The following is an 11,698-nucleotide window of genomic DNA, read 5'->3' on the forward strand; positions in this document are numbered from 1 at the left end:
ACAGACTTCTAGATGCTTGGACAACAGCAGGAAGTATGCTTTCCTTCTGATACTTATATGATGTACCCTAATTGACATGAAGTGATAAATAAGCACATTTTTACATGTAAGTCCTCTTATATTAGACTTGCAGAACATCTAAACACCAAGTTTAGAATCTTCAGGCTGAAGCTCATTGGTGTATAACACAAAAGTACTCTTCACAACTCCTCATAACAAAAGTAATAGCGAAGTGACAATCACATCTAGCCTCCTTTATTTATTAAAAATAAAAGCATCCAAAAGTTACATATTATTATGCAATTTGGTGAAATCTCAAAGTTTGAAGAATAAATCCCCTGAGCAAGCAAAACTGAAGTGTGTGAAGTACTCAGTATACAACGTTTTGTTTGTTAGAAATTTATGTTTTTCTTTATTAAGATTTTTATCTCTTTTCAAGATGATTTGAAAAACGCTGAAACATATTTAACTAGCTGTGAAAAATTCCTCCTCAGAAACAACATTCATAGGACCACAATTGAGGTTGTAAGTTCCTTCAGCTACCTCTAGCTCAAAATGTGCTTTAAAAATAGCTTTAAGTAGCGTGCTACAGCATATCTTCTCGTAAGGATATTAGCAGTACTGAAAATTCACTCACTTTAGTGCATAAAATTTGCTCTCTAACTGCAGATCTATATCAACTATTAGCAGTTTCACTTGATAATACTCAGTTTGGGCCATTGCTCTACAGAAAGAAAAAGAATCTTAGACACTTAGACACTACCTCTGTGTGTACTTATCACTACAGCTTCAAAGAAAGGAAATGAGTCCCACTAGAGCTGAATGAAGTGCAGATTTACACACGACTTTGTCGTTTATAAGTGAAAGCATGAAGTTCAAAGTATCTTAAGTTATCAGAATCAAGCTTCATATGGGAGACTACAAAGTTACTACAATCGAACCACACTTCATTCCCACTGGTAAGCTGCAATTCTCAAGCATTTTTCAGTGCAAGAGCTTCATGCTTCCCTCTACCAAAAATTTACATATTACATAGATACAGATATTCTGGTTTTCCATTTTGAAGAGTTGTGTGCATATTGGTGAAAAAAGCAAACAAACAAAAAAACATATAGCATATGAATATACACACATTTTATGGACACTGCTCCTAAAAAATATCATGAAATAGTTGCAAAAAAAGCATATTCTCACACATCATTTGAGCTACTGTGCTCTTGCATACATAGTAAGAATATTCTCATCGTGAAGAACCCGTTTGTTAAGTTAACTTCAAGATAGAAATTGAGGTAATACACTTGAATATTTCAAGCACTGAGTTTGCTCAAGCCAGAAACTACTCTGCACAGATTTTTTACTGTTTGTGTATTGCACATGTCTCTCAAGTAGAGTAATTACCGGATCACAGTTTTATTTCTTCTAAGGGAACTGGTCACTTACCAAAAAACAAAACAAAAAAAGGCATGAAAGTGCCAGCATCACAAGTACTTCATCTAAAAATGTGAAATTGATTTACCATGCCCCTATTATTAGGTTAGGCCTTCTTGGTGTCTATACTCAGCAGCTCCCTGTTCCTCCTGAAGCCAGTTCCCACAAACCAAGACGGTCTGGTGCAGAAAGCGCTGCTGAGCTGCACACCTAGCAAATGCGCACCTGGGCTTCCCAGTTCCCCTGTGGCAGCTGCATATCTGGTCACTGGAGCAGCCCATGAGGTGCTCCCATCACCCCCAGGCAGGCATCTGACAACAACAGTAAGAAAAGAGAGCTTACCTGTTTAATGCTGCCTTCCATCCATCCGCTCATGCTTCTAGTGAATGCCTCCCAGCAAGACGTCTCTCCCAAACACAGCACTACTCCATGTGTTTGTCCATCAGATGTTTTCTGCAACCCCACATCCATCCACAAAACCTTAAGATCATGAAACACCATTTCTGCCTTCTGTTCGTCAGTCCTACTATAGGGTGCTTGCAGCAGGGCTCCACCCAGCCCCACTATTAAAAACCTCTCACATAAGAGCTCTCCTTTATATGTAATTACCTCAAGCACCTGGGGCAAGGCTGTTATTATTACTCTCAGTTGTGGAACAGGAGAGCTTAGTATGACTGCTGGAAGAAGAGTTAGCTCCTAAGTGTAAAAGCCTGGTGGCTATTTGCCCCTAAGAAAAAGCTAATAGGCCAGTTAATGGCCTGATGGAAGAAACCACAAGTGAGTCTATCAGTGATGCAGGTAGTGAACAATTTACTATGAATACCAGGAGGCCCAGCAGAATGGTTCTACAGGTTTTTATGCCATTCTCATTCTTTTGGTGAAGTCCTTGTGTTACAGTCATGGAGGTGTTCTTCATCCTCCTCATCTGCCTCCTTCTGAGGGACAACCACCACACCGTGGCCTTGGGCCCTCCCTGGTGCTGCAGGATCTCCTGAGACACATTGCATTTGAAGCAGTTCTGTTTTCCTGCTTTTTTCCTTATGGATATCTAAATTTGGGTTGTCTCAGTGTGGTGCTAGAGTACATTTTGTATTGTAACAAGTGCCAAAAGTCAGGAAATGCAATTCTGAGCATGCCAGTGTAACAGAAAATATGTCTGGAAACAGTACCATCAGAGGCAAACTGGTAAATAGCTTGCTCTTGTTCCAAAAGAGAGGGCCACCTATGCAACAGATTGGGTAGGAACAGGTGTATTTTTAACATTGGTATACCTAAAAAATTACCAAGTTTGTTTATTAGGCACTGGGGAAAAAATGCACATTCTAAGCTCAAAGACACTATATGGGCTGTTGTTTGGGAAAATGAATGGAATCTGCCATGTGGGCAGTGTGGCATGATTGATCTTGATACGGTGCCTCTGGCAACGCACTCAAAGACTATTTTGGTTTAGAGCTAGATTACAGTGTTTTATGCATGAGTATAATGGTGCAATTTTTTTTTATTTTTTTATTTTTTCTCTTTAATTCCAGGCAAACTTGATTTTATGACTGCACAGTTTTTGTCATCTACATTGGAAGAGAGATCCTTAAGGAGGAGATGATTATATATGTAAGCCATTACAAGAAGAAAAGTGGGGGGAAAAAATCTGTCTAAAAAAAAAAAAAAAAAAAAAGAAAGAAACTGATGACCACGTTGTCCAAGAATGACCCCGTATCTGAAGAGGTGACCCTCCATGATCATATTTTACAAAAATGTTCCTTCATGAATAAAGTATGAATAAAAGAATTGTAACTGTTTGTATTATTACAGGGTAATTCCAGCTTCAACATGTTAAGAGATTTAGAGCCCCATATTACACAGAGAATAGAACGTGATTTTTATTATGATAACTTAATACTGCCCACAGCTTGGATAATGAGTACGGTAATTTGACAGCAATCCTAAAGGAAAGAGCCAGCACACACAAAGTAAAGAAAATCTGAAAGGTATTACAAAACACGATCATTATTCTAACTTCACAATGAATCCATAGCTGAGGAAAATAACATTCAACCAAGAAAAAGTGTTTAGTTATAATAATGAAAAGATAGTCCTAAACTTTTAAGGCAGTATACATAAACGTATTCTGGTGACAGCTACAAATCTGTGCCAGTATTACAGTGAATGGCTAATTCTATTTTATTACCAGAAAAGTGTAGCATTCTGCTGAACATTTTCCTAAGCCAATAGCAAAGCATAGCATTTCCATGCTTCGGATGATCAGAATAGCGTTGAACATGCAATTGTTATCGATATATCCATGCTGAAAAGTCATCCATGACTGAAGTACTTACTGAGCCCTGTTTCTCCCATTTAGCAGCTATTTTGTGTCTTCTCTTTGCACAACTGCTCTTGCATTTGTCTGCTATTTTCCCCTACAATACTGATTTAAAAAAAAAAAAAAAAAAAAAAGATATCTAAGGGGCTGAAAGGAAGAAAAGCTGATGTGCCAAAAAATGAGAGAGTTACTTATAACAGCTAGATGAGGCAAGCAGAAATGGAAAAAAAAATATGACTAGGTTTAAAAGAGGAGTTTATAATTGAAAGGAAGTTAGAAAAAGGGCCACGGGATGATTACAAATAGGAAGAACATAAAGGAACAGCTGAAATAGAGTGGATGAACCATTCTTGTGGCTTGTATAATAATAGGATTTGCTATCACTTTAAGAGTTTCAGATGAAAATTTATTTTCATTACAATTAAATTTAATTTTTCAGGTTAGAAGGCTAATAAACCTCAATGAGTGTTCTTTTAACTATGTATGCCTGAATGCACATGTAATAGGTATAAAAAAAAATGAATAATTTTGGTATAATAGAAAAATAAAGCCATACTATTCAAAATGATGGTTTTTTTCAGTCATTATCTACCTGTAGGATAAAAAAAATATCAAAAATAATTACTTAATATAGATCTTTATTCTTCAAGTACAGTGAAATTACTCATTCTCCCAAATGAAATGGTCTGTCTGGGGAGAATTGCAACCTGTAGCTACAGCTCTGCAAGTATCTCTTGATCATCTTCCCTGATATATCACTGATGTGTTGAATAAAGTGAGATTCCATAATGAGAAGAGAGTTTATGTTCACATCCACCTTAAAGCTTTTATTCCATAATAGGCACAACATTATTGGCATTGCTATTAAATTAGACTACTGCAGAGTTTAGCTAACTTTTGTAAAGGGATAGAAGATCCCTTAGCATAAGTGCTCTTCACGGGCAGTATCTTCTTCAGACTTTTCCAAAGAAAACAGTTATTTTTTTAAAGCAACTAAATATTTAAGGTTTGCAACAATTTCTATTAACATTAAGCTTGTGTTAGGAAAACAACGACAAACAACACATCTAATTAACTTTATAATCTAATTTACTTTACTTTTAGCCTTTGTGTTTTCTACTTTTGGACTGTGTTTTCAGTACATAAAACTTGGAAGTATTAAGGAAGGCTATATCTTGAAGCAGTAACTGTTAGTTTATCCTTTTCCTTTTAATTGAACAATTCTCAAATAATTCTTTAGAATCACAGTATACACTGATTTGGAAGGAACCCACAAGGATCCTCATGCCCAACTCCTTTAGTATATAGTGCTAAGCAAAATAAAAGTTTTTAAATGGTTTGAGTATTTCTCCTCTCTAATCTCCTATGCTCTTAGTATGACTCAAAATGTGGATATTATTAAGTCATTTGACTTCACCCAAATCATTCACTAGATGACACTCTCGTATCATATTAGGTCCTCTTGGCACATCAGATTGGCTCTCTAAAATGAGAACACATTTTAGTGAAAATAATTAAAGACAGTGCTTTATTTTGTTATAAAGTGCCATGTAGAAAAGAGTTCTTATGTTTACGCTAATAGCAAACTAAAGTTAAATTTACTCAGTACAGCAACTACTGGTAGAAAACTGCCTTATGTCTGACATAAGAGTCAGTAGCTGTACATTCTCCTTAAGCCTCCTATCATGTTCAAGATAAGAAAAAAGAACAAGTTTTACTCTTTTTTTTTTCCTAATAAGTTATTCTACATCTTGTCCATTGCAGATATTCCAGATACAGTAATAGATTCTGTAAGAGGGAGTTATTATTTTTGTATATGGCCTGAAGTAAAAAGCAAAGAACAAATTACAAAATGCAAGTAACTGCTTTCTCACACCTAATTTAATTGGGAGACTGAAATAATGAACCCAATTGCTTTTTTTTTTTTTTTTTTTTTTTCCCCTCAAGGCTTACCTGAGAGGTTACAATTCAAAGGATTTCTCCAGTTATGCATGACAGCTTCTTCTGTACTAATGGAGATAACCTTGAATTTAGAACCATCCAGGTTTATTTCTGGTGTTAGAACATTTCCAGGTTTATTTCTCCAGCCACTTTGCCAGTCCCCCTCCAGGTTAGGAGACTTGACTCCACCTGACGTGACAGCTGCAGGACAAATTCAGCATGCTTTGTTTCATCGGATGAAAAAGGTCTATGAAAACAGAAACACCAAGTGTTCGTTGCACCACACTAGAAGTTAAAGATATGATAATACAGTATGCTTCTAAATATGTGGCAAGTGCATAACCTGCAAAAATGCTTCATTTAAGTAATCTACTCTCCCAGGTTCTAATGTAGAACCCAGAGCACTGGGTTCTACGGAGGATGAGATCACTCTTTCTCAGCAAAGGACGCTAGCAGTTATGGATGACTGTAGCAACACTGTCACATCTGTATAGTCCCCTTAACCTTGGAATTTAGGAGCTAAGTATATTTTACTCTTTTTGAGAAATCTGTTGCAAAATTCCACTTCTGCAGAAGCAGAGCAGTTTATACCCTTGTTTCCTTTGTACAAGGTTTGGATTTGTACGAATTACATGGGTATATCTTTTGGGTAATTATTTTGTATGTTATGAGTACTTGTAAGCATTCTTTGTAAGAATTATGTGCAATACCATCTTATTCTCAGAATGAATGAATTCTTTCAAAAAAGTAATTTAAGTTTATGCTTCATGAAGATTTAAGTTTTGTTTTGCACTGGGAAAGGTTTGTAAGCCAGTTTGCCAAAACAGTCATACAAAATATCTATTTTAGAGATAAACTGTGTTTTAGACTATACATCCAGTTTTCAAACAGAAAAAGATAAACTTGGAGTATACTTGAAAAGTTGCATCTACACTGTGGCTTTTGTTATCACAGTTTTGTCAGTCAAAAGAAAAATGTATATATATATTTTTAGTTATCTAGTAGCAGTTATTACGACTAGCACACTCTAGTGCTTCATGTATTTAGATGAAGTAAAACAAAAATCCTCATTGCTTATGTAGTCCTACTGTAAATTTATTTTATGGATTATGGTTTGTGCTTTTTTTGAGAAGCATACAGATGCCATACATGGTTGCAAAAGACGGTTGTTTTTTTTTTTTTTTTTTTTTTGTCAAAATTCAAAGAGGTATTTGAATGCTTAGGAAGTGGCAGCTGCTAGAAGGACCCTGATGGGCATGGACGTGTGAAGAGTTGAAAAAGTCATGACGGATTAGAAATTTTGTAGCAGATGAGTTTACACCAGAAGATGCCACTGAATGCTATGAACTTCGTTATGTACAGTGACAGGTTTAAAAAGTTTATATTTAAATTCCTGGTGGGCCTTCCTCAGAGGCAGTGAATCACAATTTTTTAAATAATTTTCAATCAATTTTAGACCAAAGCCAGATTTTTAAAATAGTTTCCTGTGGACTGTAAATAATGTGTTTTGTTTTTTTTACTTAGTTTTGATGTCATCTTTGTACTACTAAATGTGACCCGCAAAGTTGGAAAGCACAGTTTACACATTTTCTATTTTCTACAGAATCTGTTTCTATTGAATACATGGCTTCAAAGAGGCCAGTTTTTTAACTTTAAGACCAGATCTGCAAAGGGACTTGATGACTTAAATTTATCTATGTCCAGGATGATAACCCTCCAAAACCTTGTTTTTCATTTTCTGACAAATACCAAAGAGTTTCAGACCTAATCTGATACCTGGTTTTAATTGGGTTCGTCAGAAGTGGCAGCTACTATTGCCCAGTACTAATATGCTCAAAGCACGCCCAGGTCACTAACAGTAATGAGACACAGAACACAGAAAGATATTTATGAAAGACATTTTATGAATTCTAATAAAGGAGTACATTTTGAATTTAAGATGCTATTGACCAAAAACAAATGAAAAAATGTATTCACTAAGTTAGACATTTCAAATACTTAATGTTTTCTATAGCATTCTTTACTTGTTTTTTACTGTCATCATCATACTGATCTCTTAGTTAAAACTTTCATGAGAAATAACCTAAAGATAAGTATCCCATTTTATTTTTTATACTGTGTAAGTAAAGTCAGGCATCAAAAAAATCAAAATGTATCTTAGTAAGATCATAAAGCCATGTCCAAGTTATTTGTTTAAGTAGCTAGAAATGGCATGTCATTAGTTTTTGGAACATGCACTGAATCATGATATTTTCAGCATCTGAAACCCTTCAACCCATTTTCCACCTCATGAAAGTTGTTCCTCTTGGCCTTCATTCCTGGTGGACAACTATATACCATCAGTGATAAGCAGAGGTCATCTGTGGTCATCTTCTACAGAAAGATATCAGATACCTTGTGTGGGAAAACTGAACACATTAAACAGTAAAAGGCGAGACACGGAAGGATAAATGACTTAAAGCATCATTAATTCCTCCTGCTCCATTAGGTCAATTAGGTCATACGAATATGTGCCAAGCAATGGGCTTTTTTTTTTTTTCCTGACCCTATACAGCTGTCAGTCAACTCTCTTACTCTGAGCTACTTAAATATACATGTCAGTGATGTGTGTGATTTTAAAGACTGATCTCAGGTTGACAGTGCAAGCAGATGTCTCTAATAATGATTCAGAAACCAGTAAAATGTTGCTGATAACTAGGCATTAGAAATAACCTGCTCTAAATCTGCTATTAAAATAAAAGTCTATAGCAGCAAACTGTGAGGAAGAAATGCTGATATACATCTGTATTTGTTCAAAATAGGAGAGGAAAAATAGGAATAGTTTAAACTACTAAAAACAAGCAGAGAATATGTGTTAACACAGGTATCTTTAGACTCCATTGTCAGCAGCAAGTGTCAATCGTGCGAGACAAAATCTCCACTGACAGTTATCCCTTTGAATTTTAGTTTTCTGTGTTAAATTACTCTGCTCTATAAAGTATTGATTGCTTAAGAAATACAGTGACTTCGTAATTCCCTAATTACACTGATCCCACACTGGTGAACAATTAAACAGCAGGAGAGCGAGCAGCCAAACACACACAAATAATCACAAATGTTTTCATGATGAAAACATATATCAGTAATTTGTTACATCTACAAATGTGAAATACCATCTATTTTAATGATGCATGTAGTCAAGGCTTTGAAATTTAGATGCTACGTGGTGATAAATATCAGAAAATACCTAGCATTAAATTCACTATTAGGTCATTCCTGGGAACGCAGACACGCTTATATATAAATGGGTCTTCTCTCCTTAGATACGTTACATCTTGCTTCTTTTGGGGTGTTTTCTTGGAGTAATTTACTTCTTTGTCTGAGTTTTGCCTGATCTTTCTCCACATGCAAGACTTGGCACATTGCAATGCTTCTTTTATTTGAAATCAAGTATTGGTTGAGAATAAATTAGATAGTTTTATTGTAACAACTAATGTGCTACCCCAAAAAATATCAATTAGTATCTGTTTTAGAAACTCACAGATACCCAAATGGTTTTAAAGTACCCTTCTGTCTCCTTTCAAGCATTAGTATTGCTAAGTCTGGGTTGGTTAATGTTTTCTTTGCCAGACTTATTCTTCACTGGCGGGACTGACCACTGTAATATTGTGATTCCATCTGAAACTGTGTCGTGCAAGATGCTGAGAGGTGTCTTGGAATGAGTGTTTCCTAACACATATAGGCCAAGCAGTTTTCTGTTCAGTCTTGCCTTGGGGATGGAGGAGCTAAGTAGGAGTTTATTATCTTATTTTAAGATATTCTCACCTAAATTTCCAGTGTGACAAACGTAAAAGATGAAGCAAGCTTAGATTTAGAAAGCTAATTACACTGGGTTGTAATGGACAGAGCAGGAAGAATCACTATGTAGAAGCATGTTCCTTCATATTGCTTAGTACAACAGGGACCTGATATACATAGAGACCTGGCAACCCTTCTTTTTAAGGCTGAATGCAAGTTTCATATTTATACAGATACTTCACAGACAGGAGCCATATAGCCATGTGGCATCACAGTTCAGAATTCCCTTGATCCAGTGACTTATGCCTAACCAAAACGCTATCAGGCAAAGCATTATACATACCATACTTCCTTGAGATAAACCTTGCTTGATTTACTGACAATAACTTTTATAAAAAATAATTTCCTGGTATTAAAATACCAAATCAAATCCTTCTTGATTGGCTGACAACATGTTTTTTAAGTACCAAAATCTACAGCAGGCTGCATTAGCTGAAATGTTATGTAGCCACAATTTTCGGAAAATAATTTAGAATCTGCAGAATGCCTCAGTCTGAATACAGTTTTTGCAATCTTTTATCAATTGCACTACTAATTACTATTTCATTGTCTGAGAATGATCAACAGGGAAATAATCCAGGCAGTGGATGTTTCTTTTCATTGTTGTTTAGTGTCTTTATGTTACAACATTAAGTTTCAGTTTAGTGCATTCTTTTCCTTTTTTTTTCTTTCCTGTTGTACCAAGGTATACAGCACAATCTGTAAATATTTCTAGACTTTGCAATTTAAATAAGATAGGAATAGGGGAAATAGAATATGAATATTTTATTAACATACTTAGACCTGCTACCTCTTCTAAAGAGGGTGAAATGGAGTGGGGAGAAACCCGAGAAAACTAAAAACTTTCACATAAGTTGCTCCATGAGAGACTCTTCAGGCTGCCAAGTAGCCAAGTATCAAAAAAAAAAAAAAAAAAAAGTTGAATGATAACCATGTAGAATGTAGAAGAGAATCCATAATGTTCTAATTCTACAAGGGCATTGGATGGATAGCTCTGTTTGCATTCAGGACCACATTTATTTCGCTTTTATCTCTCCATAGTCAGCTGGGGAATGTATGTAAGAAGGGACAAAGCCCATACAGTGCATTTCTAGAGTGGTTTATTCGGACCAATTCTGCCAACCTTAAAGTCAGCCACACTTTACAATTATCATTAAAAAAAAAAAAAAATCACATTGTGAATTCTTCGATGGCTCTGAGATACTAAAAAGTTGACAAAGCTGTCCATTACTTTAGGTGCAGGTTCTGCTCTTTTCCCCTCATCTTTTCTCTTGAGTACATGTATTTTTCTCCTGAATCCATGTACTTTTCTCCCAGTGCCTTCACCCAGCTCAAGAGGAGAGAAGCAGCAGGACACTACGTACCAAGATACAGCTTACTGACCTTGCAGACAGGAGATCACAGCACTCCCGGGAGCTGTAGTCCTCTCCCACTTGCATTTCTCTTCACAGCTTCCCAGAGGAGTTTTGCAGAATCCAGACCGATGGGTACGAAGTGTTGCAGAGTTTGGACTTCATCACAACGTGCACCCACTGGCCGGGTTTGAATCACTACTGCTTGAACAAACAAAACCCAAAGCACAACACAAGAACAACAAAACAAGTAGGATTTTCTACCTAAAATTCTTAGTGGAAGCTGCACAGTAATCAGTGATCAGAGGTATTTTTTTTTTACTGTGTTTGTGTAAGGTTTAATGAAAAAGAGCAAAAGTAAACTTTGTACTATGAGAAACTGCAAATATCAAGCACCATTGCTCTAGAGAGCTAAGATTAATTAAGCTGCTTTATGATTTTTTTTTTTTTTTTCCTGGAAGGGGGGCGAGCTGTCTAGAGGACAACTACCTGCTGAAATGCGTTTTTATTTTCTCCAACGTTATGTGTCTTCCCAAGTAAAGTTCTCTGATGAAGTTTTTTCATCACTAAGGTTGTCAAAAAGCTCCCAGTAGCTTTTGCAGTCTGAGCATGATATCAATTATAAACCCAAAAGAAAAATCACAAAACTTCAAGTCAAATCACATCACTACCTAGGAAATATTCAATTCACCTCACGTCCTAGCACTACCTCTTCGTTTATGCCTTGATGACCTCAATTTTGAAAACTCAGTGAAACAGATGGAGCCTGCAGCATGCCCTGAAAGCCAAGAGGAAGAGGTCAGATTTCTTACAGACAGGGAAG

The 11,698-nt window shown here is 36.0% G+C and overlaps 2 long non-coding RNA genes across 2 annotated transcripts; one reads left to right on the plus strand and one right to left on the minus strand.

Annotated features, from left to right (window-relative positions):
- The first annotated feature begins 1,977 nt into the window (after positions 1-1,977).
- On the plus strand, positions 1,978-3,079 carry LOC118166847. The gene is made up of 2 exons (XR_004750756.1): positions 1,978-2,205; positions 2,958-3,079. It is a non-coding gene; the product is annotated as an uncharacterized LOC118166847 (long non-coding RNA).
- A 2,608-nt stretch (positions 3,080-5,687) lies between these two features.
- On the minus strand, positions 5,688-11,431 carry LOC118166845. The gene is made up of 2 exons (XR_004750754.1): positions 10,907-11,431; positions 5,688-5,933 (listed from the first exon to the last, which is right to left on the minus strand). It is a non-coding gene; the product is annotated as an uncharacterized LOC118166845 (long non-coding RNA).
- Positions 11,432-11,698: the final 267 nt, after the last annotated feature.

This window comes from Oxyura jamaicensis, chromosome 4 (genome assembly GCF_011077185.1).
Source record: "Oxyura jamaicensis isolate SHBP4307 breed ruddy duck chromosome 4, BPBGC_Ojam_1.0, whole genome shotgun sequence".
In the NCBI taxonomy this organism is placed as follows: Eukaryota; Metazoa; Chordata; class Aves; order Anseriformes; family Anatidae; genus Oxyura; species Oxyura jamaicensis.